This window comes from Anomaloglossus baeobatrachus, chromosome 3 (genome assembly GCF_048569485.1).
Source record: "Anomaloglossus baeobatrachus isolate aAnoBae1 chromosome 3, aAnoBae1.hap1, whole genome shotgun sequence".
NCBI lineage: Eukaryota > Metazoa > Chordata > Amphibia > Anura > Aromobatidae > Anomaloglossus > Anomaloglossus baeobatrachus.
This window is the reverse complement of record NC_134355.1, coordinates 103838919-103863292: the sequence shown is the minus strand read 5'-3', so window position 1 is coordinate 103863292 and position 24374 is coordinate 103838919. Positions and strand designations below refer to the sequence as shown.

General features: G+C 43.1%; 1 pseudogene; it reads left to right on the top strand.

Annotated features, from left to right (window-relative positions):
• The first annotated feature begins 219 nt into the window (after window positions 1–219).
• Window positions 220–23048, top strand: LOC142297180 (cytosolic 10-formyltetrahydrofolate dehydrogenase-like; annotated as a pseudogene).
• The last annotated feature ends 1326 nt before the right edge of the window (window positions 23049–24374 follow it).

The window sequence follows — 24374 nt, the reverse complement described above, 5'->3', positions numbered from 1 at the left end:
CCCTCCCCAGATTCCGTCATCAGTTTTCCTGATTCAGCTTGGTCTGGAAGGAATGGAGGCCTACATGTCTTATTAATGAGCTTGGGAGGCTCCGGAGTTATGGAGGAAATAGACATGGATTGTTTATGATTGTGTCTATGTTGATATTGTTATATGCATACCTATATCTATGTCTATATATTATATACTCCTGCAGACGTCTGCTCTTCAGTCCTTTAAATGTCTTTTTCATTCTATGGGAAATGGGAAAAAGAGATTCTGAACACCAAGACGAAAAAATATCAACGAGATGTTACAGACTACAAAAATGGCCAGGTTTTCCGCTGGCGAGGTACTTCTTTCCCTAAGAAAAAACACCAGGCCTCATCTATGTCAATCTCCGCCTCATCCATGTCTTCACTAGAGGAGGATATTGCACCTGAGAATATCAGGAATGTAAGACCCAATACAAGAGCAACTAACGCTCGCAATAAACAGACCTCGGCGGTGGGTGGTGGACGGATGGCTCCTCCTCTAGCTCAGAAGAAAGGAGGTGATGGACATATGGAGGTAATTAATTTATCCAAACATGTCCTCACCCCTACGCAGACTGAGGTGTTGAAGTTGGGGTTGTCCTTTGTGCCCCAAACTAACTTCAATCTCTTTTTAGTGATCAAAGACCTCCATCTGTTTTTGCGGAAGCTGGTACTACACAAATTACACTCTAAGAAAGCTACAGGAGAATCTAGTACTTCCATCCGTGAACAGGAGGCTATAGCTGCGCTTGAGGAGCTGGAGGAGGAGTCTGCCCACCACCAACCAGGTAATTTTCCACGCCATACCATGCCAAGATCCACCACGTTTCCGCCTTTGTCATTATGCCCCTCGATTCAGATTTTTTTTGAGTTGGTGTCAAGAGATATTCAGCAACTCCCACGGAGAGGGGGTAAAAATAATCTCACCAGACAACAACAGGTGGCGCTGCGGGAGATTGAATCGCTTGACGGGGTAGTGATTAAACCTGCTGACAAAGGCGGAAACGTGGTGATATGGCCAGTGGAATTATATGAGAGGGAGGCATGGCGTCAATTGAGGGATCGTGAGTCGTATGAACCTCTCCACCACAACCCAGTACGCAGTTTCACCAATGACCTGGAGATGATATTATTGAGGGCATTTGAGGAGGGGATTATTCCTAAAAAAATCTATGAAGGCCTCTTAGTAAAAACACCTGTGGTTCCAACCTTTTACCTCCTCCCCAAGATTCATAAAAACCCTAAGACACCTCCCGGGCGTCCCATTGTCTCTGGCATGGGAGGGCTTTGTGACGTCACATGTAAATTCATTGAACACTATTTGCATCCCTTGGTGGAGACGTTGCCCTCCCATGTTAAAGACACTGCTGACGTCTTGAGGAGATTGGAGGGTCTTATCTTGGAGGAGGAGGCTATATTGGTAATGATGGATGTTGAGGCCTTGTATTCCAGTATTCGTCACCGAGATGGTCTTGCCGCCGTGCAATTCTATTTAGATTCGAGTAGTCTCGATGGGTCCTTGTCCGATCTTATTATGGAGTTGTTGGAGTTTGTGTTGACGCACAACTTCTTTGTGTTTCGGGACCGGTTCTTCCTCCAGCGGCGCGGCACTGCGATGGGGGCGGCCTGCGCGCCGTCTTACGCAAACCTCTTTCTCGGTTTTTGGGAGAGGGAGGTTTTCGGGGACGGCGTGCCGGCGAGCTCCCATGCGCAGTGCTGGCTGCGTTATATTGACGACATTCTGGTCGTCTGGGGGGGAACCGGTTCTGAGCTGGAGGACTTTGTGCGTCGACTCAACTCCAACAGCTATAACATCTATTTGACCCATCAGGTCGGACCAAGGACCATCGAATTTTTGGATGTTCGAATCTCGGTAGAATCTAACGGGGCAGTATCCACTACCATCTTTCGGAAAACTACCTCGGTTAATTCCCTCCTCCATGCCACCTCAGGTCATCCCAGGTCAACTGTGAACGCAATTCCAACTGGCCAGTTTTTGCGATTACGCAGACTGTGCTCTTCGGATGATGTTTTTGAATCCGAATCAGGAGATATGAGGGAGAGGTTCATGAATAGGGGCTATAGTAGGAGATCCATCAAAAAGGGATACCAGCGTGCCAAACACTCCCAGCGGGATCAGCTCCTGTCGGGGAATGTAACGTTGAAGTCAACATCTAGCCCTGTGGCGAGATTTATTTCCACCTATTGTCGTCAGTGGGAGCAAATTAGAGGCGTATTAAACAAACATTGGGCCATTCTTCAAACTGAGCCCTCCCTTCGGGGATATTTGCCGGAACGCCCCTTGATGACAGCAAGGAGGGGTAGGAGTCTCAGAGATGCATTGGTGCATAGCCACTATGTCGTCAAGGGAACCCCCTCTTTGGATGTGGTCCCCAACGCGTTGGCTGCTACCCGTGTGGTAGCTGTCGTGGCTGCCAGAATATCATTCGGGCCACGACTTTTTGCTCAGCAGATGGAAAGAGGGAGTTTTCCATTCGTGCATATATCTCTTGCAGCACATCTGGCGTAATTTATTACGCCACGTGTGGCTGTAACAAGATATATGTCGGATTGACCTCCCGTGAGCTCCGAATCCGCACAAGGGAGCACGTGCGGGACATTTTGGCGGCCAAAGAAGTCACCAACCCCGAATCCCTAAAAACGATACCCAGACACTTCAGGGAGGTTCACAAGTGTGACCCTACATCCTTGCAGGTCCGGGGTATCGATAGGGTACATCTCGGAATTCGGGGGGGTGACCTCAAAAAACGTTTGGCACAGGTGGAGTGCCGCTGGATTTTTGTTTTGGGCACTCAGGCACCACACGGGCTTAATGAACGGCTCTCTTTTGCCCCGTTTTTATAACTCTTCAATTTTCATTGTTTTAATTGTTTTAATCCTTTTTGAAACATGGTGTCTTTAGTGACTCCTATTGGGAAAAAGGAATTTTTTCTGAATGGATTCTAGTCTATTTAATATTGGTGGGTCTTTATGGTGGTCTTATCCACCATGAAGACGTAACAAAGAATTGAAAGTTATGCGCTGCCTCTTGTATATAATAATAGTCATGTTCATGCTGTGTGCCTTTGGTTACCCTAATATGACTCTTTTAACAGTGTGTCTTTTATTTTTTGTTTAGCTTATAAGGACCTTCTTCTTGTCAGAAAACACCCCTCTCGATTCTCCTCCCCCCCCCCCTCCCCAGATTCCGTCATCAGTTTTCCTGATTCAGCTTGGTCTGGAAGGAATGGAGGCCTACATGTCTTATTAATGAGTTTGGGAGGCTCCGGAGTTATGGAGGAAATAGACATGGATTGTTTATGATTGTGTCTATGTTGATATTGTTATATGCATACCTATATCTATGTCTATATATTATATACTCCTGCAGACGTCTGCTCTTCTGTCCTTTAAATGTCTTTTTCATTCTATATTCCTTCCTTTTCTTCCATATTTTCAAAACCGCCATAAGCGGACATTTAATGTTGTAAACTACAGCTAAGCATTTATGGTATATGTATACTTTGAAGCTGCATCGCGTTTAACTGGACTGACGGAGCTGGACTTGCCATCTCATGGATGGGAGGTGCATCTGACGTAGCCCCGATGTGATACCCGCCTCTTGGTTCGCGTCCGCGTCCGTGGCAACGCTCGCTGCAGCGAGGAACCGGAAGTACTGGTGACGTCACCGGAAGTCTTGCTTCCGCCGGTTCTTCGCTGCCGACATTGAGCCGCGGTGCGGTCCGTAGCGGTGAGTCACACCTGGACACGTGGGTATAGAGGCGTGACTATGACAATTAGGTTCCCTTTTTAAACCTCACACCAAGCACTTTTATCTATCGTCCCCCGACGAAGCACTAGACGAAACACGTGTTGGGACGCAGGTCCCCACGTGTACATCAGGACGTATTGGCGATCTGCTTGTTAGGTAAGCCCCTTCTACCTTGCTGGACAGTAGACTTGGTTCCTATTGTGTTGGCATCTTTTGCACTCGCATGAGGTTACCGTTTTGCTGGACAGTAGACCTTGGTTTATTGTGTTAGCATCCTCTTACACTTGCATGAGGGTACCTTTTAGTATTATAAACATTACTGCAGGTCCTATGTGAGATCTGATTTCCATCCTGGGTCACGTGGGGTTCTTCCCCTCCTTTCTTTCACTCACTCATTCCGTTTTTTCTTGAAATCATTGTTATGTATACCCTATGCATTAATAATAAATAAAATGTTTTATACATTTGTACCACGGTGTCTTTTGGGTATTTTCATACTTTGGTAAATATAAAGACTCTTTTGTTTTGAATGCATTCTATTTTGTTAACAGCAGTTATTAACCCGGGCGAAGCCGGGTAGTACAGCTAGTATATATATATATATATATATATATATATATACTTCCAAAAAATCAGAAGGCAGCACTCCACTTCTCTTTCAAATAAAATCTTCATTAATGGCCCATATCACAGGATGTTTCGGTCAAAGGCTGACCTTTTTCCTTCCGAAACGTCCTGTGATATGGGCCATTAAAGAAGATTTTATTTGAAAGAGAAGTAGAGTGCTGCCTTCTGATTTTTCAGAAGTGTTGAAGGGAATGGTAGGATGCTGTTGTGAAGGAATTTGCACCCAATTTATTTTTAAGTGCTGCTCTGAAAATTGTTTTTATATATATATATATATATATATATATATAAAATATATATATAACATTTTCTTTTCATTTAAAGAACAATTACCTGACAATGTCTGTTTAAACACGTGCCTTTTGTAACAATTAAGGAAGTGCGTCCCATATCTATATATGTATATCCCATGTGTGTTATGATCCAGTACATGTAATTTTGTCCTGAAGAAGGCAAGAGTATTCCCGAAATGCATTGATGAATAAATAGCCACTATTTTAAAAAAACTTGTATGTAGTCTTTTTTTTGATAAAGACTTCATTAGGAACTTGAAACGCGTAATAAAGCTATTAATAACTACTACAAAACAGCGCGGAACAATTACCTTTCCAGCAGCAGCATGGTCAACCAGAAAGCATCTCCTTTTCTTCCTCTATGTAATAATGTTTATCATATGTCCTACCAGATTATTTTTATTTCTATATGCATACCCATGTGTTCAAATTCATTATCATTTAAAATTAATGCAGTGATAAAAAGCAAAAGCATAAAAATAAACTAATAAATTACATTTTTGCAATATCTGTCGTAATAAATAACATGAAAGTAACTGCATTACTGGTAATGACCAATAAACAGAGTAAAAAAAAAGAAAATAAACTACTGTCTAAAAATATAAATATAAATGTGTGTGTGTGTATATATATATATATATATATATATATATATATATATATATATATATATATATATATATATATATATATAAATATATATATATATAAATATTTTTATATATATATATATGTAAAAACATATATATATATATATATATATATATATATATATAAAAATAAAAGTGCTTAATTCTATATACTCCAACATTATGTCATACATCTAATAACTTGGAACGCAAAAAGACAAGCTTAAAACAAGGTACGTCAATGGGAAATCCAAAGCTATAGTTGCTGAAAATCTCCTTTTTTAAAGCGATAATTGGCTATGTACTTAAAAGGTTATTGTTTAAAGTAATAGTCCAGATTTAATTCCAGGATCTATTTTATGAAATTAATTCTTGTTTTTGTAAAATCTGCAAAATTTTGACACTCAGGGATATGAATGAAAAATTCTATAAATCTTTATGTCCAAAAGTGTATAAATAACCTTAACAAAACATAATATTAAAATGATATAAACCAGCTAAAAAATATATTTGATTAAAATTTTACAAGGAATTGACGTGTTCATTATTTTGCTATATTTCTTTTTTAAAGGAGAATTTAGACTGTGAATTGGAATGAATCATAAAACATCAACAAAATAAAGGAGGAAAAGCTTTGGGAGTATAAATGAAAGTTGGTTGTGGATTTGAGACGAGGGGGATGGGCCTGCCAACTACTATAATGGTATTTAGAAATAAAGAGTCTGTGTTATGTCTAGTGGCCCTGGTGTTTTGTGTTAAGCTGACCCCGGCATTGTACCATTTCAATTCAAACTGGAGTGCAAACTTTCAGACCCAGGCTGTCGAAGGGATTTTGTAAGCTAGCCAAATTTACATTTCAGATTTGAAAGCAAGGGCAAAGGTTCGTGTTCACAGGTTTGAGATCATGTTTAATATCACATGACAGCTTTGTCAAACACCATAGAGTTAAAAAGAAGAAAAATGACTGTCTGGGTTTATGTCTTAAAGAAATCCGACGAGTGTACAATCGTCTTCTTTGTTTTTCTGTATCTTTTTAGGTTTTCTTCTGTACTTTGTTCTATAACTTTGTTTTAGATTTTCGCTCCTGTGTTTGTGTATTATTACAGTGAATAGTGTGCAGACTATACTTTGGTCACTGCAGCTTTTCTGTAATTAAGATTTCACCCCCCTCGCATACACACATTTTCAGTGCCCTTCAGCTATGACCTATGCTGAATGCTTTCCAGTGGAGTAATATTTCAGTCATTTAGCACCCAATGTTTAAACAAAAAAAAAAAATAGTTCCGGTAGAAACCATTGGTGTTAAATTTTCATTCACAACCACAGCCCTGATCAATGAAACCATATTACTTAGCTAGTTAAATGATTTTGCTTACAGTGGTTTCAGTTACCAGCTCTGTGCATTTTGCTCAGTAGAGTAAATGGGGGAGGGAGAAGTACACAGCTTTGTGAAATGCAAACTTCTTAAGTTCTGGTTTCTGATCTGGTATGAGAATAAAAACTTTGCCAGTAGCAATATATATATAAAAAAAAATGAAAATAATATTAGACCTAGCATTTCGTAAATGACCATAAAATTCCAATGGTAGATAATAATATTTATTCATTTATATAGCGCTATTAATTCTACAGCACTTTACATACATTGGCAACACTGTCCCCATTGGGGCTCACAATCTAAGTTCCATATCAGTATGGTTTTGGAAGGAAACCCACTCAAACACGGGGAGAACATACAAACTCCTTGCAGATGGTGTCCTTGGTGGGATTTGAACCCAGGACCCCAGCGCTGCAAGACTAACGCAGTGCTAACTACTGAGCCACCGCGATTTACACTTCTCAAGAACAGTCATGGAATGATGGAAATCACAGAATTTATAGACACAATAATGATATGCAAATTATTAAAAAATTGAAACAAAAGTTTAAAAACATTTGGATTTATTTATTATTAAGAATATAGAAATGCCTGCACTTACACATCTTGACTGCAATTAGTAAGGTTATTAATGGTTGCCTCAGTAATGTTCTGGTGCGCTAAATGCACTTGAGCAAGCAAATCATCAAGATCCGTTGCTGCCAGCTCCCTTTGCCTGACATTCCAGATGTGCTCACTGGAAAGCAAGTCTGGACACCCTGCAGGCAATTAGCACATTTTGAAGATGCAAGCCTCTCACAGTAGTATGAGCAACATGTGTCCTTGGATTCTCATGTTGAAAACGCCTCCTGGGACACTTGATCAATTCAGTCTGAACTCCAATTGAAATTGATCTTGGACAAAAAAAAGGTGATCCAGCAACTCATCCAAAATATAAAAAACAAGTCTTTATTTCATACTATTAAAAAGCCATTGGTTGGTTAGATGTGTAAATATATACAGTGCATCTTATGCGTCTCAAACCCATCAGGGCTCTCAACTATGGACAATTGAAATTGAATGGGACCTAACAAAGGTCTACTAAAATCTCACATTGACCTCAATCCACCACTCCCAAGGGCTATCACAATGCAGAGCAACACATAAGTGGAGGCTGGAATGGAGGTCTCTTCTTCAGCAATGAGTCCCACTCTTTTCTTGGATACAATTTTAAAAGGAGATTGGTCTGGGGACCATGTGGGCAATGCTATGAAGTGGCCTTCAATAAGGAATGTAACATTGGTCCTACTAACAACATTATTATATGAAGTGGCGTAATGTACTCTAACTGACCCTGTCTAGTTCTTATTCCAGGTACACTAATAGCTCGACAATACAGTGCTTTGGTCATAAAGCCAGTGGTATGATTATTAACACGACAACACCAGGACAAATGTTCCTTGTACTCCTGTTTGACCTGTGTCATTAGGCTTGTTTCTTATCACGCACATCTGGAACATCATTGGTCACCAATTACAAAGGGAGCTGCCAGCATCAGATCTTGATTTGTGTGCCCAAGTGTATTCATCATGACTGAAAATTCCTTAACCCTAGAACACATACCTGGGGCCTCGCAGGCCTGCTAGGTCATTTGTTTTCTATGGTAGATTGAATTACTTGCGCGTTCTAGGGTTAAACAACCAATAATAACTTTACTGGTAATATGCCAAGGTTTGCAACTGTGTGTATCTGTGCAGATTGTATTCATATTCAATACATAATAATTCAAGAATAAATCAAGATGTTTTCCATTTTTTTTCACCATTTGCATATCATTAAACTCCTTCACGACCAATGATGTACCTATACATCATTAATCATGTCTGTCACCTTAATACGAGCCCATATTATTCCTTGTGGTTGTTGGCTGATCTGATCATCTGACATGCAGCTAACAGGCGAGGGTGTATCCTCCTGTTAACTAGTTTGATCGTGTTGTCAAACTTTGACAGGGAGATTTAAAATGTATCGTCAGGGATTGTGCCATTCCCCGCCGCCATCGGCGGCCCTGTGATGTGATTGCAGGGCACCAATGGGATTAAAGACCCTGCTGCTAGGTAAACTCACTGATGATTCATTGTTAACTCATTCCACAATCTGTTGTATACTATGATATATAAAGGCTTAAAAAATGCCTTTTTAAAAACCACAAAAATACATGTTTTTAAGTAAAACTATTTCCCTAAAGGCGTCCATCAGTTTTAAGGCAACATAAGTAATATAGTGTCCGAGATAAGATACCTATTTTGGTTGGATATGGGTGTTGTAATTCATTATTTCACTTGTATAATCTTCTACATGGTGATTTAAATATTTCTGTAGAGCCATAGTTTAAGGGGTTTTCCCACAAACAAAGTTGATTTTAATTAATATATCCTATAATGAAAATAATATTAATAATAATCACACCATGTTGCTGTAGAGTCAGACACAGCCATTACACAGCACACAACAGGGACACCTAAGTTTATCTCAGCACAGGAACATTTTTTTAAAAACATCCAATTGTATAAATTATTATTATTATAAGATCTATTGATTAAAATCAACTTTAATGAAGATTGTTTGCGGGAAAACCTCTTTAAGCCATCACCACTATGGCCTCACTCACATGTCCATGTTACACATTCATGTTGTATTCATTTTTTCCCCAGATACGGCACCCAGTATAATCTATGATGCTGTCAGGGCCGGGAGGACTGATGGGCCCAGGAGGTGGATCCACTGGACCGAGTACCCCACCGGGGGGCAGGGTACACGGCAGCCGGAGCACTGGCGTGGCCGGGACGGGTATAACCAGGTCACCAGGGTCACGGAGTTCTTTAGGACAATACAGGAACCAGGCACAGGTACCCGGTAGCAAAAGACAAACAGTAACAGGACACAGCACAAGGGGACCTGAGCACCTAGCTCTAAAGACAAGCTTAAGGACACGTTGATCAGGCCCCGCCCACATGGAAAGGCCAGTCTTATATACCCAGCACAGCCTCATGTCATTTCCTGCTGCAGGTGTGCTGGGCCTATAAGACTAGGAGAGTGGGCGCGGCCTGGTCCTATACAGAACCATGTGGCTAGGACTCAGAGTCAGACTCATAAGACCAGGAGCAGGACACAGGAGAGCACGAGCGGGAGCGGCAGCCATGACCGGTGGACATGTGGAGTGGATCAGTGGGTAAGGAGTGGTGCTGGGACACGGGGAGCATGACATACCCCCCCCTTTAAGCCCCCCCCCTCCGAGCACAGAACCCCAGGGGCACCCCGGATCGAGACACCGGACCGGGACCCAACGCAAAGGCGGGGAAGGACCGCTGACCCCGTACCGCCTTCTTAGCCGCACGGCGCTTAGCCGATCTCCCAGCAGTGGCAACGGGGGCAACGGGAAGAGGAGGACCGTCAGAAACAGGACTGGCATCGTGGACGACCGGCCCGGGCGTCTCGGACCGGGCACAGGACAGTGACTCATCCCCGGTAGCCGGTGGCATTAGAGTCTCAATCGTCAGGGACGGTGGAACAACGCTGGAGTGCGTCGTCGCTTCTGGTTCTGGTGGCACCACAGGCACAAGTGCCAGGAGCTGTGGTACAACGCTGGACTGCGTCATATTCTCCTCTTCTTGTGACATGATAGGGTCAGGTGCCAGGGGCTGAGGAACGGGCTGTAGACAGTTATCATGGCACAAGGGACTCCAGCGAGAGATTGCGCCAGAGCGCCAACTGATGTCAGGGTCATGGAGTTGTAACCAGGGCAGACCCAGCAGGAGCACAGGAGTCATTCTCGGGATGACGTATAATGCAATAGTCTCAGTGTGCAGGGCACCAATACAGAGTCTCACGGGTTCGGTGGTGTACCGGACAGGTTCGTATAGTGGTTTTCCGTCCACGGAGGTGAACCAGAGGGGTTTTGCAAGCGGGGTGACCGGTATCCGATAACGGTCCACGGTAGCTTGTAGGATGAAATTACCCGCTGCTCCCGAATCAATGTGAGCCTCTGCCGTGAACTGGGTCTTCTCGGTCGTGACCTGGACAGTCTGTGTAACCGGGACTGAAGGGATTCCGGTACCAAGAGTGGCGGTTCCCACCATCCCTTGGACTTGGGGTCTACCTGGTCTCTCCGGGCAAGAACGAAGCAGATGTGTACCGCTTCCACAATAGAAACAAAGGCCCCGGGCAAGTCGCTCTGCTCTGCGTTGTTCAGCTTGACTCAGTCGGTCGATTTGCATTGGTTCAGGAGTGGAATCGCAGAACGGCAGTGGCGGGGGAACGGTAGACCTCTGCGGGACAAAGGCGTGACGGACTGGTCGCTTTTCCCGGGATACCTCCTTGGACCGTTCCTGAAAATGGAGATCAATCCGGGTGGCTAGTGATACCAAAGCATCCAAGGTACGGGGAACATCACGACCGGCTAACTCGTCCTTAATGCGGCCTGACAGGCCCTCCCAAAAGGCTGCCGTCAATGCCTCGTTGTTCCAGCCTAGCTCGGAGGCAAGCGTGCGAAACTGGATGGCGTACTGGCCCACCGTCAGGGTTCCTTGGCGTAGCCGGAGGAGCGAGGAGGTAACCGCAGTAGTGCGTCCCGGTTCATCAAAGGTACTTCGAAAAGCCTGAAGGAATTCCCGGATGTCGGTCGTCACCGGATCCTCGTTCTCCCACAACGGATTTATCCAGGCCAATGCCTCGCCTTCTAGGTGGGACATCACAAAGGCTATCTTGGCTTGGTCGGAAGCGAAGAGGTGCGGGAGTAATTTGAAGTGCAGCGAGCACTGGTTCAAAAACCCCCGGCAGTTCTTGGGGTCCCCGGCATACCGAGGCGGAGCAGCGAGGCGAAGTTGCGAGGCTGTGGAGACAACAGGTTCAGATCCAGACACAGATTGCTGCGTGGACTGAGACGAGGCGGCAGTCTGTAACGTGTACAACCGGTGGTCCACAGACGTCAGGAACTTCAGAATGCGGTGTAAGGTGTCACGCTGTTGCACCAGTTCCTGGCGTAGTTCGGCCAGCTCAGATGTTTGTGCTCCAGCGGGATCCATGGCCTGATCAATCTGTCAGGGCCGGGAGGACTGATGGGCCCAGGAGGTGAATCCACTGGACCGAGTACCCCACCGGGGGGCAGGGTACACGGCAGCCGGAGCACTGGCGTGGCCGGGACGGGTATAACCAGGTCACCAGGGTCACGGAGTTCTTTAGGACAATACAGGAACCAGGCACAGGTACCCGGTAGCAAAAGACAAACAGTAACAGGACACAGAACAAGGGGACCTGAGCACCTAGCTCTAAAGACAAGCTTAAGGACACGTTGATCAGGCCCCGCCCACATGGAAAGGCCAGTCTTATATACCCAGCACAGCCTCATGTCATTTCCTGCTGCAGGTGTGCTGGGCCTATAAGACTAGGAGAGTGGGCGCGGCCTGGTCCTATACAGAACCATGTGGCTAGGACTCAGAGTCAGACTCATAAGACCAGGAGCAGGACACAGGAGAGCACGAGCGGGAGCGGCAGCCATGACCGGTGGACATGTGGAGTGGATCAGTGGGTAAGGAGTGGTGCTGGGACACGGGGAGCGTGACAGGTGCTATTCACATATCCACGTTTTTACTCAGACTGTGTATCCACGCAAAACACGTGGAGACATGTCCATTTTTTTCTGGCAGCAAGGTTGAGAATTGTCAATGCAAGTCCATGAAAAGCAGTACGGCACACGCATGCAATCAGTATACTGTATGTGTTTAACATTGAAAAGTATAGGAGAAGCTTTGTAATTTATTTATTTATTGATCCAACTATGAAAAACACTGAAGATGCTGATGGTAAAAACGGACACACGGATGACATACTGATGCAAATCACTGATGACCACAGTACCATTTTTTACATTCTTGTTTAAAGGTAACCTGTCACATGGAAAAATGTTATTAATCTGCAGATATGGGGTTAATCTGCAGGTTAAAAGCATCATGAACCTACCCAGCCCCTGGACATTAAACCCCGCTGCCAGGAGAAAATGAACTTCAATCCTCACGGCAGCAATACAATTTCAGTCTTGGAGGCGGCGCCAGCATAGGTTCAGACTCTGCTCTATGTATAGAGAGCGGCAGCTGTACCCACGCCCTCCGCACTGACTGACAGCTTCCTCTAATGCTGAGCGTCTGTCAGTCAGTGCAGGGGGTCGCGGTTACAGCCGCCACTCTCATTACATAGAGCAGAGACTAAATCCATACTAGGGCTGCCTTCATGAGTGAAACCGGAATGCTGCCAGGAGGATTAAAGTTCTTTTACTTCCGGCAGCTAGATTTAATGTGAAGGCGCCGGGCAGGTTTGGAAAAGCTACTAACCTGCAGATGAACCCCATACCTGCAAGTGAATAGCATTTTTCCACTTGACAGATTCCTTTTAAGTATGGACATGTGAATTAGGCCTAAGAAAAAGTGTTGTCCAATCCCATTTGCTTAATCTGGTTGTATATTGACAACATAGTTGAATTAACCTGAATCACTTGCTGCCTTGAGAAGTGCACAGTTTCAAAAATATGTTAAGAATCAAGAATAAATAGCTGAAATCTTGATGGCCTTTCTAAATGTCATACAAGATACGTGAGTAAACCTTGTGCATCTATGTGTTCTTTTTGGCAGTGTGATTGATTCAACTATATTAATCTTTTTCCTACACAGATAAGTAGTTTATCTTTTGTGTAATAAAGAGATACAATGTGCATGTAATATCTATCTATCTGCAGATAAGGATCTATCTATCTATCTATCTATCTATCCCTCAATCTATCTATCTATCTATCCCTCTATCTATCTATCTATCTATCTATCTATCCATATATCTATCCCTCTATCCATCTATCTATCCCTCTATCTATCCATCTATCTATCTATCTATCCCTCTATCCCTCTATCTATCTATCTATCTATCTATCTATCTATCTATCTATCTATCTATCCCTCTATCTATCTATCTATATATCCCTCTATCTATCTATCTATTTATCTATCTATCCCTCTATCTATCTATCTATCTATCCCTCTATCTATCTATCTATCTATCTCTCTATCTATCTATCTATCTATCTATCTATCTATCTATCCCTCTATCTATCTATCTATCTATCTATTTATCTATCTATCCCTCTATCTATCTATCTATCTATCCCTCTATCTATCTATCTATCTATCTATCCCTCTATCCCTCTATCTATCTATCTATCTATCCCTCTATCTATCTATCTATCTATTTATCTATCTATCTATCTATCCCTCTATCTATCTATCTATCTCTCTATCTATCCCTCTATCTATCTATCTATTTATCTATCTATCTATCTATCTATCTATCCCTCTATCTATCTATCTATCCCTCTATCTATCTATCTATCTATTTATCTATCTATCTATCTATCTATCTATCTATCTATCTATCTATCCCTCTATCTATCTATCTATTTATCTATCTATCTATTTATCTATCTATCTATCCCTCTATCTATCTATCTATCTATCTATCTATCTATCTATCTATCTATCCCTCTATCTATCTATCTATCTATTTATCTATCTATCTATCTATCTATCTATTTATCTATCTATGTATCTATCCCTCTATCTATCTATCTATCTATCTATCTCTATCTATCCATCTATCTATCTATCTATCTATCCCTCTATCTATCTATTTATCTATCTATCTATCTATCTATCTATCTATCTATCTATCTATCTATCCCTCTATCTATCTATCTATCTATCCCTCTATCTATCTATTTATCTATCTATCTATCTATCTATTTATCTATCTATGTATCTATCCCTCTATCTATCTATCTATCTCTATCTATCTATCTGTCTATCTCTCCTTTTTCCTGTATCTTGATGTCAGAATTCTCCCACCTGTATCAATTGGAAAAGGAAACATTAGCTTATAAATGATGAACAATATGACATACATGAATGGTTTCTTTCATGCAAAGGAAGAAAATGTGATTAATGAAATCTGAAATGAAGGGGAAGTCATGCCCTTTAAATATTAGATTTTATTACACTAAGTAGATAGGAGGTTTCAGAAAGCAGATACTTCACCTTTGCATTTATTCTCGGTAAATATTTCATGCACTTATAACTATCAAATATGGAACTGACTTATGTAATCAAAGCAGTGTCCAGTCCATGGTAAGGTCTGTTACAAGATCCTCGAGCTGAAGGAATGAGGGTCCGCTAAAAGAGGTGACAGCTGTCCACGTGGAATGTGATGTTAACCGCTGTGACCTCTAGTGCTCCTATTACTTTCTTTATCATTTTAACAAAGTGTTTAGCAATTAAATATAGAACTGTTGGCATGCCTAGCATTAAATATATACAGGATATTTAGAACTGAATACTAGTTGAGCTTTACAGAACACTGAGCACTCATATGTACTGTATACATATCACCATGTAAACAGGTGAAATGTGTTTAAATATTTCACAAATGCATGACTAAAGGCCGCTTTACAAGCAGCGACATCGCTAAAGCGATGTCGTTGGGGTCACGGAATTCGTGACGCACATCTGGCCTCGTTAGCGATGTCGTTGCGTGTGAAAAGTACGAGCGACCACTAACGAACAAAAATACTCACCTTATCGTTGCTCTTTGACACGCTCCTCCATTCCCAAATATCGTTGCTGCTGCAGGTACGATGTTGTTCGCCGTTCCTGCGACAGCACACATCGCTGTGTGTGACACCGCAGGAACGAGGAACCTCACCTTACCTGCGGCCGCCCGCAATGAGGAAGGAAGGAAGGAGGTGGGCGGGATGTTCGTCCCGCTCATCTCCGCCCCTCGCTTCTATTGGGCGCCCGCATAGTGACGTCGCTGTGACGCCGAACGAACCGCCCCCTTAGAAAGGAGGCGGTTCACCGGCAACAGCAACGTCGCTAGGCAGGTAAGTATGTGGGACGGGTTGGAGCGATGTTGTGCAGCTGTGCACCACGGGCAGCGATTTGACCATGACGCACAACCGATGGGGGCGGGTACGCACGCTAGCTATATCGATAGCGATATCGCAGCGTGTAAAACGGCATTTACACTAAAGAGCTAATCAAGGCTCCTGATGAAGACTGCGAAATGTTGAGATGTTATTTGTGATAGAAGGGTCACACTAGGTGTTATCATGTCATCATGTAATATAATTTCTTTAAAACATGAATTTTGAATGTGATTTCTTGGATTACGTCTGTCCAGGATATGTACTGTATATATAATATCTCCTATAATGGTTGTTTATTATACAATGAGACCTGGAACCTAATGCAGTCATGAATATTAAAACATTTGCACCTTGTTATAGGCCAGGGGTCTCAAACTCGGCTGGATGTATGGGCCGCACAGAGGAAAAAAAATAATTTGGGGGGCCGCTAATTTGGGGGGCCGCATTCTTTGCAGGACAAAGTGACATTTTTTTTTTTTACACACCTTGGGATCGCTGATTTTCAACATTTTCACTTGTTCATTATAGCAAACGTGCACGTTCTTTGTTTAAATATAAACCTTTTTTTTTTTTTTTTTTTTTTTACATTTTATCCCTTTCTTGTAACTAATAGTCTTACAATTAGCACTATATAGAAATTTTGACCAACATCTTTTAGTAATGTTCCCCATATTGTTGTAACATGCCCATCCTTGTCCCCTTGTAGTATTGTGCCCCATCCCACAGTAATGTGCCCATCCTTGTCCCCTTGTAGTTATGTGCCCCATCTTAGTCCCCAACCCACAGTAATGTGCTCATCCTTGTCCCCATCCTAAAGTAATGTTCCCCATCCTTGTCCCCATTTTGCAGTAATGTGTTCATCCTTGTCCCCATGTTATAGTAATGTGTTCATCCTTGTCCCCATCCTATAGTAATGTGTTCATCCTTGTCCCCATCCTATAGTACTGTCACCCATCTTATAGTAATGTTCCCCATCCTTGTCCCCTTGTAGCAATGTCCCCATCCTATAGTACTGTCCCTATTCTATAGTAATGTGCCCATCCTTTAGTAATGTGCCAACCTTGTCCCCACCCTATAGTAATGTCCCCAGCATTATCCCTATTCTATAGTAATGTTTCCCATCCTTGTCCCCTTGTAGTAATGTCCCTATCCTACAGTAATGTGCCCACCTTGTCCCGATCCTGTAGTAATGTCCCCATCCTATAGTACTGTGCCCATCATAGTCCCCATCCTATAGTACTGTGCCCACCTTGTCCCCATCCTATAGTAATGTCCCCAGCCTTGTCCCCATCCTATAGTCATGTGCCCATCCTAGTCCCTATCCTTTAGTAATGTGCCCATCCTAGTCCCTTTCCTATAGTAATGTGCCCATCCTAGTCCCTATCCTAATGTCCCCATACTATAGTAAAAATGTCCCCATCCAATGGTATTGTGCCCATCCTTGTAATGTCCCAATCCTATAGTAATGTCCCCAGCCTTATCCCCATCTCATAGTAATGTGCGCAGTTTGTCCCCATCCTGTATGTATAATGGGTCAGCAGCTCCCCTCACCTTCCACAGATGCCGGAGTGAAGCTGAGGGGGCGGTCTCCGGTCCCAGATCCACAGTGATTGAAGAGATCTGTCACAAGGCCGATCTCTCCAATCAGAGCTGGGGGCAGGTGAAACACAGGTCACCCAGCTCCAGCCAATGATCAGGGCTACAGCTGCCCTCATCTTGGCTGGATTTCAATGTTTCAGCGATTTTCAATGGCTGAAACATTAGTTGCTGTGATTGGCTGACGAACGCCGCTCAGCCAATCACAGCCTCCGTAGGTCCGGAGAGGAGACACCACCCCTCCTGAGGTCCCCTCCTCCCCGAATCTAAGGTATTTGCAGCCATCACAGCCACCGGGGCTGCGATTTCGCCATGACGTACGGGGTATGTCATGGGTCCTTAAGTACCAGGGAGCCATAACGTACCCAGTACATCATAGGTCGGTAAGGGGTTAACGTCCAACACACACACACACACACACACACACACACACACACACACACACTCTTACACGCACACACTCTTACACACACACACACAAACCTTTCTTCTCACCTGTCCTGCGCCCCCTCCGCTGCCTCATCTCTGCTTCGTGCGGCCCCCAGGCCCGTGCCCCTGGTCACTATCGCAGCAGGTGCAGTGTCACTGTCAGTGATTTATGTGAGATGATTGTATTGCCGGAGCGAGAGCGCAGCGGCAGCAACACATTCATCTGACATAAAGTGCAGACAGTGGCTGCAGCCCCTGCAGCTGCTGCTGCGATAGTGAACAGGGGCACGGGCCTGGGGGCCGCACGTAGGGGCCACACGAACTACCCTGAGGGGCCGCATGCGGCCCGCGGGCCGCGTGTTTGAGACCCCTGTTATAGGCTGTGTAATTTTTTTTACCCCTTTCATGCTTTCATAGTTTGTTTTTTTTCTTAATTGGGGATATGTCTGTTATTTAGTCTATGATTTTTTTTGTGCCTATTAATGAACGTAAATATTTGTGACCATCAATGTAATCATTTTTTTCGCACCTACTATAATACAATGGCCCTATTATAAACTCACCTACTTCCAATATAGCACATATTGGGTCTGACAGGCATTGCCACTGCTTCATTAGCAGTTATGGTCTTGATGTATAAACTGGGCAACCAGCATCGGTGAACCTCTTCTGGGCCAATCAGATGATCTGATTGCCTGGTCAATCCCTAGAGGCTATTTGAAGACCAATCAAGAACCAACAGCCAGCGGATAAATTTACAGTATCCATATCATCAACATCAGATTGATGAGTCAAATGTCTCACCCTGATAACTGACTTTGACCACTGACCTGTAACTCTAGCTTAGCTGTGCTGAGCTTTCTTCAGCAATCCTAAAGATAACAAGAAGGTGAGCATGCATACTTCCACTCGATTCACATCAGGGATCATATAAGCCAGGTTTCTTAGTTCCAGAACCTAAGTTTTGGGATTTTTGAAGGCCGTCGTGATCAGTAAGTAAACCCCTATTCCAGTAGTAGACACAGTCAGAAGACGACCCCTGTGCAAACAATATATCAGCACTTTGTAGTCCAATAGTTCATCATAATTTCTCCTGCTTTCCTAACTATCTGGGCCCTTGTATAGCTGCACAGGTTGCATCAAAGGTATGTCCACCCCTATCACATTCTATGACCCTTGGACTACATAAATCCTCTTTGACTTTTGTTTTGATTGATAAATTTGACTCAGACACAGTTCCACTGTGACAATATATTCCTTGTCTCTCTGATTTCAGCATGGTCCTACACTCATTATCTATTGTGAAGAAACAACCAAGGTGCCGAAGCAGTGAAGGCCAGTAGCCTATATAAAAGTTGAAAGGGGAAAAATAAAAAGCTACAGTGCCCTTCTCCCATACCAAATGTCTTGCAAATCACCTGGAATTGTGCTATGAAAAGATGGAGTAGTCTCGTCTCTGGCTATGGCCCCAGCTGGATCTTGTTCTGGCATTACAAAAAAATATACCTAGCTGCAAATATGCTGCCAGGCATTGATTAATGCTACCTGTGGTTTAGGCAGCATGACTCAAGGGACATGTTTCCTTTAAAAGTGTTTTTAGGTAACATATGCCTTCAAGACTGGTTAGTGGATTAAGTTGAAAGAGAACCTATCAGCATAATTTAGCATGTTAAAGTAAAGGCATAGTCATGATGGCACTGTTATAAAGATTCAACAGGTGCTTTAGAGAAGAATTCCGCATCCTGGTTGTTCTTTCATCCACATTTGAAGTCTGGGTGAAATGACTTACATTGGGGCAGGACTGTGGAATGAGACTGTGGGTAGGGTCTTTGGCTCAGCCTTGGGCCTTCTGCCTGCCTATGTGTTGTTTGTATGTGTCTCTGTGGCACCCCTGAGGCTTCAGTTGCCACAGAGGTACTGCACCTCATCCAGAGGTGTGGTATTCCATTCTGAGTAAGGAGGAGGTCATCACCAGTTCACACAAAAGCACAACACCCAGGCTCAGAAACACCTCATCAGACATGGCAAGGGCGTGATTATACCAGAAGCCAGGCTGGGGGGGTGGAGTCTTAGGAGTGGGAAAACAATAGTAAAAGTGGGAACATAGTGTGGAGTGTGTAGTCAGAGAGTGAGGAGCAGTGGAGGAGTGAAGACCTGCGGCCTGGAGCTGGTGCAGCTCGGCCTGGGCACAGACAGAAGGGGTCCTAGAGTCCACGGGAGTTAACCTTCCGTGGCCTTGTTCCCCATATAATCTACAGGTGGAAGGACTTGGTCGCAACACAGGGACTGGTCCCTAGGCTATTTATATCGCTTATTTCATGTATGTTATGCTCAATATATATATATTTTTTGCTTCCTTTTTTGCTTTCTTATTTCCTTACACATTGCTGTCTGCAGAATGAGTTCACTGAGAACTTATTGGTGAGCTTATTCTATTTTATTATTATTATTATTATTTATTTATAGAGCATCATTGATTCCATGGTGCTGTACATGAGAAGGGGTTACATACAGAACACATATACAAGTTACAGTAGACAAACTGGTACAGAGGGGAGAGGGCCCTGCCCTTGCGGGCTTACAGTCTAAGGGATTTTGGGGAGGAGACAGTAGGTGGGGTGGTGGGGCGGCAGCTCTGCACGGTGGTTGGGTGGCAGCTACGCACGGTGGTGGGGCGGCAGCTCCGCATGGTGGTGGTGTGGCAGCTCCGCACGGTGGTGAAGCAGTGAGGTCATTGTATAAGGTGGTTTGTAATTCTTTATCTGATTTTTTTAATTCCTCTGAGTGGCTATTTGGCCATAAATGATATCAACCTTGAGCAGAACTTTGATATGGTTAAAAATCGGCTAAGAAGAGCTTGTGGAAGTTACTAAAAGAGGAAACAATTACTTGACACTGAGACCTGACCCACCCCACAAGCTTTTGTTTTACTTTTGCTTTTTTGCAGTGATTGGACAGAGCCAGTATGGGAAAGACGTGTATAAGGAGCTAGTGAAAGTGTGACACCAAGTGTTGGGAGTTTTCATAATTCTTGATAAAGCAGCTGGCAAGCCAGATCCACTAGGAGTAGAATCAGAGAAACATGGCGTTTCTGTTTTAAATTCCCAGGCTGGCAAGTGAAGTGTCAGACTCTGCTGGAGGCGGTGGAATAATGCAAATCAGTGGAGGCCGAGCTGAATGATCTTCCCTTCTGCTCTCTGTTCATCTGCATGGAAGTCATTGATACTTCCAAGCATGAGTCTATCATCTACCATCCGTCTGTCCTGCCTTGATATGGGGGACCTCCACCATCCATTAAACACTGATGCAAGGAGATAAGATAGGTGGCTTTGCAATATTCTTGGCTGGACACGGGTGATATTCTACTGCAGAAAAAGTGTGAGTTCCCTTCACATGACACATGTCAATTCTATATACGACAGATTGCTCTTTCCTAAAGGCGTTAAAGGCATGGTGGAGGCTGTGCATCTGATCGCACAAAGCTCTGCTCCGAGGATACCACAAACCCACTGAAGGCGCCACATATGACTCAATACAAAAGATGGAAATTGCTATAATTTATTGGGATCAGCCAGCAGGAGCGATATACAATGTCATCAAAGGGAATGATAAGGTGATCAGAGCATGAACTGAGCTCAATAGAAGTAAATTGATCTTTATTGGTTAATTTGTTACCTCCAAAAGACTGAGCCCTGATAGAGAACCTTTAGACATTCCTGGGGCATCAAAGCCTGCTTTGGTGACTAAGAAAGGTCTGGTGCTTTTTGGGAATGATGGGAAAACTCTGAGGATGTAGAGCTGTCAGTTTGAGGACAAAAACATGATTGCGGCGTCTCATTACTTTAATTCATTAGACAAAGCATCCTTAGAACTGTCCACAAATGAACAAGCAATAGTGGATGAAATACATGGTTCCTGAAAGAAGATCCTCACCAATGTTCCCCAGATAGAAGACTCCACTGTTTTCTTCAAGGCTAAAGTGGCATCTGTGCATGTTGACAGGCTGGTGGAGGAGCAGCTGCAGAATGAAGATGTCTGCATGGCCACCAAGTTTGAGGAGTGTATGCAGATGTTTGTCAGGAGGCTGAGAGGTAAAGACGTGAAGGACAAAAACTCATAGATTACATAGAGAAGAATGTTAAAAACATGAAGATCCTCATTCACTTTCACTTTTTATCAACAGACATTTTACAGGCACTGAAGGCAGGACAACCATCAGACGATTAACCCCATGAAATCATCATTTGCAAAGTGTCTCTGGCCCAGGAGTCGGACATCAATAAGGCTGTAGCTGCTGCTAAATGAATCCAAGGGACAGAGGTTGCTTGATTTACAGGTCTGCCAATCTCATGAAGGAACTTCAGGAACAGCTGGCCACCAATAAATCCATAGATTGACCAGTTCATGTGGCAAAATTCAGGGCTCAACCATCCCAATTAATTAAGCCTGACCAAATTGTAATTTGACCATCACCAACAGAGAGCACATCAGAGTCTGTGGAACTCTTATTGGGCAACACCTTTCTGATCATCCCAATGTCAGAAAAATAGGATTTACACTGTTCACACCCATAGGAAAGCACATAATAAAACATTGTGCAGTGAGTAAAGTAAAGAAAGTTTCTTTGCAGCTGGTTGGAAAATCATGTCTGATCATCTGTAAAGACTGTTTTCTATGAAAAACAGTACGGATGGGGATAGGTGTTCTTTAATAAAGGTGAGAACTGCATTGCTGCTGGGTGGCTGTTTCTGGAGGAATCAATTCATGCAGAGTTTGTGAAGAGAGTGGTGGACAAGTTAAAAAAAGATAAAGATTGGGAGCCTCTGGCCAGATCCACGGACCATGGGCCCTAGAACCATAAGATTCATCTGGAAAAACTAATTGCTTATTGACAAACTTGTGTGAAGGAGTAGGCCTGGTGCATGGTGGGAATCTGGTCCTAAGACCAGGCTTTTTCTTCAAACCTACCATATTCGCCAAAGTAGCAGTTCACATGTTCATCGATAAAGTCATTCGGTGCCAGTATGATCATCCCGAAATTCACAGAAAGCGATGTAGATGGGATCTTGAACAGGGCAAATGAACTGAAGTTCAGTTTGGCTTTTGGAGTGGTCACCAAAGACATCAGTAAAGCACTGTACGTACGCAGGAAGCTTCAAACAGCGACTGTCTTCATCAACACCTACAACAAAACAGACATGGCTGCACTATTCAGGGGCTTCAAGCAGTCTAGGATTGAAAAGGATTTGGGTGAAGAAGCGCTCAGTAAATATTTAAAGTCAAAAGCTGTCACTTTAGAGTACTATAAATAGGACATCATTGAGTGTAGAACCATCTGGAAGCATGGCTCTAGTCTTAACATTGAATGGCCACCAAATCTCTACTCTCAAAAAAGATTAAATTTAAAAGAAAACACTTAGTAACTATCCCTTTCTATATCATAAAGCTGGGGTGTGTGCCCATTTAATTTCCGTTCCCCCATATCTCAAAGTTATTCTTAGCATTCAGTGATAATAATTGACCTTATTAAAGCTTTCACAGGATCCTAAATGGCAGATCAGACTAGATCTCTGTTGATGTATCCTGTCTGCTGCTCCAATATGGCTCCATATTAAAGCAGACTGCTGTGGAGGTGGTCAATCAGCTTTACACGCAGCAGATTAAACTAGAATGGCTAAAAATAAACCCAAAATTGTATATATTCTGAAGCTTGATGAAGTCAATTTTATTAAAAGGTAAAAATATGGGAGGTCTTGGGGTTCCTCTTTTTATCCAGTAGGTAATCCATCTATGTAGAATACCAGTCTGAACAGCTAAACGTGCCTATGCCAAATGGATGGAAATTGTAAAACTTTGGTTTGCCCTGGCTCACCCAAACTCTCTAATTTGGAATGTTTTTTATAATCCTTCCTCAAATGAACTCCTGGGCCCAATGAACCATATGGAGAACTTGCTCTAAAAAAAAGTTATAATTCACAAACTGCCCACTTCCTTCCTATTTCACCCAAATTTCCCTGAAAGTTTGGCTTCCTCAATATGGGGGATATGGACTCACACCAGTCAGTTTAACTTTGCAGACATACCTATTATGCAAGAACTATACACCCTCATGGATGAGACTAAAGCCAAATTATCTGTTCATATGCTCCCATTACTCTACTACATTAAGAGACATTTTGCCTAAACCTTATTTCAAAGTTTACAGATTTCTGCTCCAACACCATTTGAAATACAATGTAGAAACAGTTCTTGAACAAACGGGTTAATCTCTGATGTCTATAATATCTTAACAAAATCCTGATAGACAACCTGACCTTGATAGTATAATATTACAAAAAGATCTGGATAAGATGTCAGAATGGGCAGATACTTGGCAAATGAGATTTAATGTTGATAAATGTAAAGTAATGCACCTAGGACGGAGTAATCCTATAGCTGCGTACACATTAAATGGAAGTAAACTTGGGACTACAGAACAGGAGAAGGACTTGGGTATTCTCATTACAAATAAACCGAGCAGCAGCACTCAATGTCAGGCAGCAGCTGATAAAGCAAACAAGATTTTAGGGTGTATAAAAAGAGAGATTAGATCCCGCGATCCCAATGTATTATTACCCCTCTATAAATCAATTGTAAGG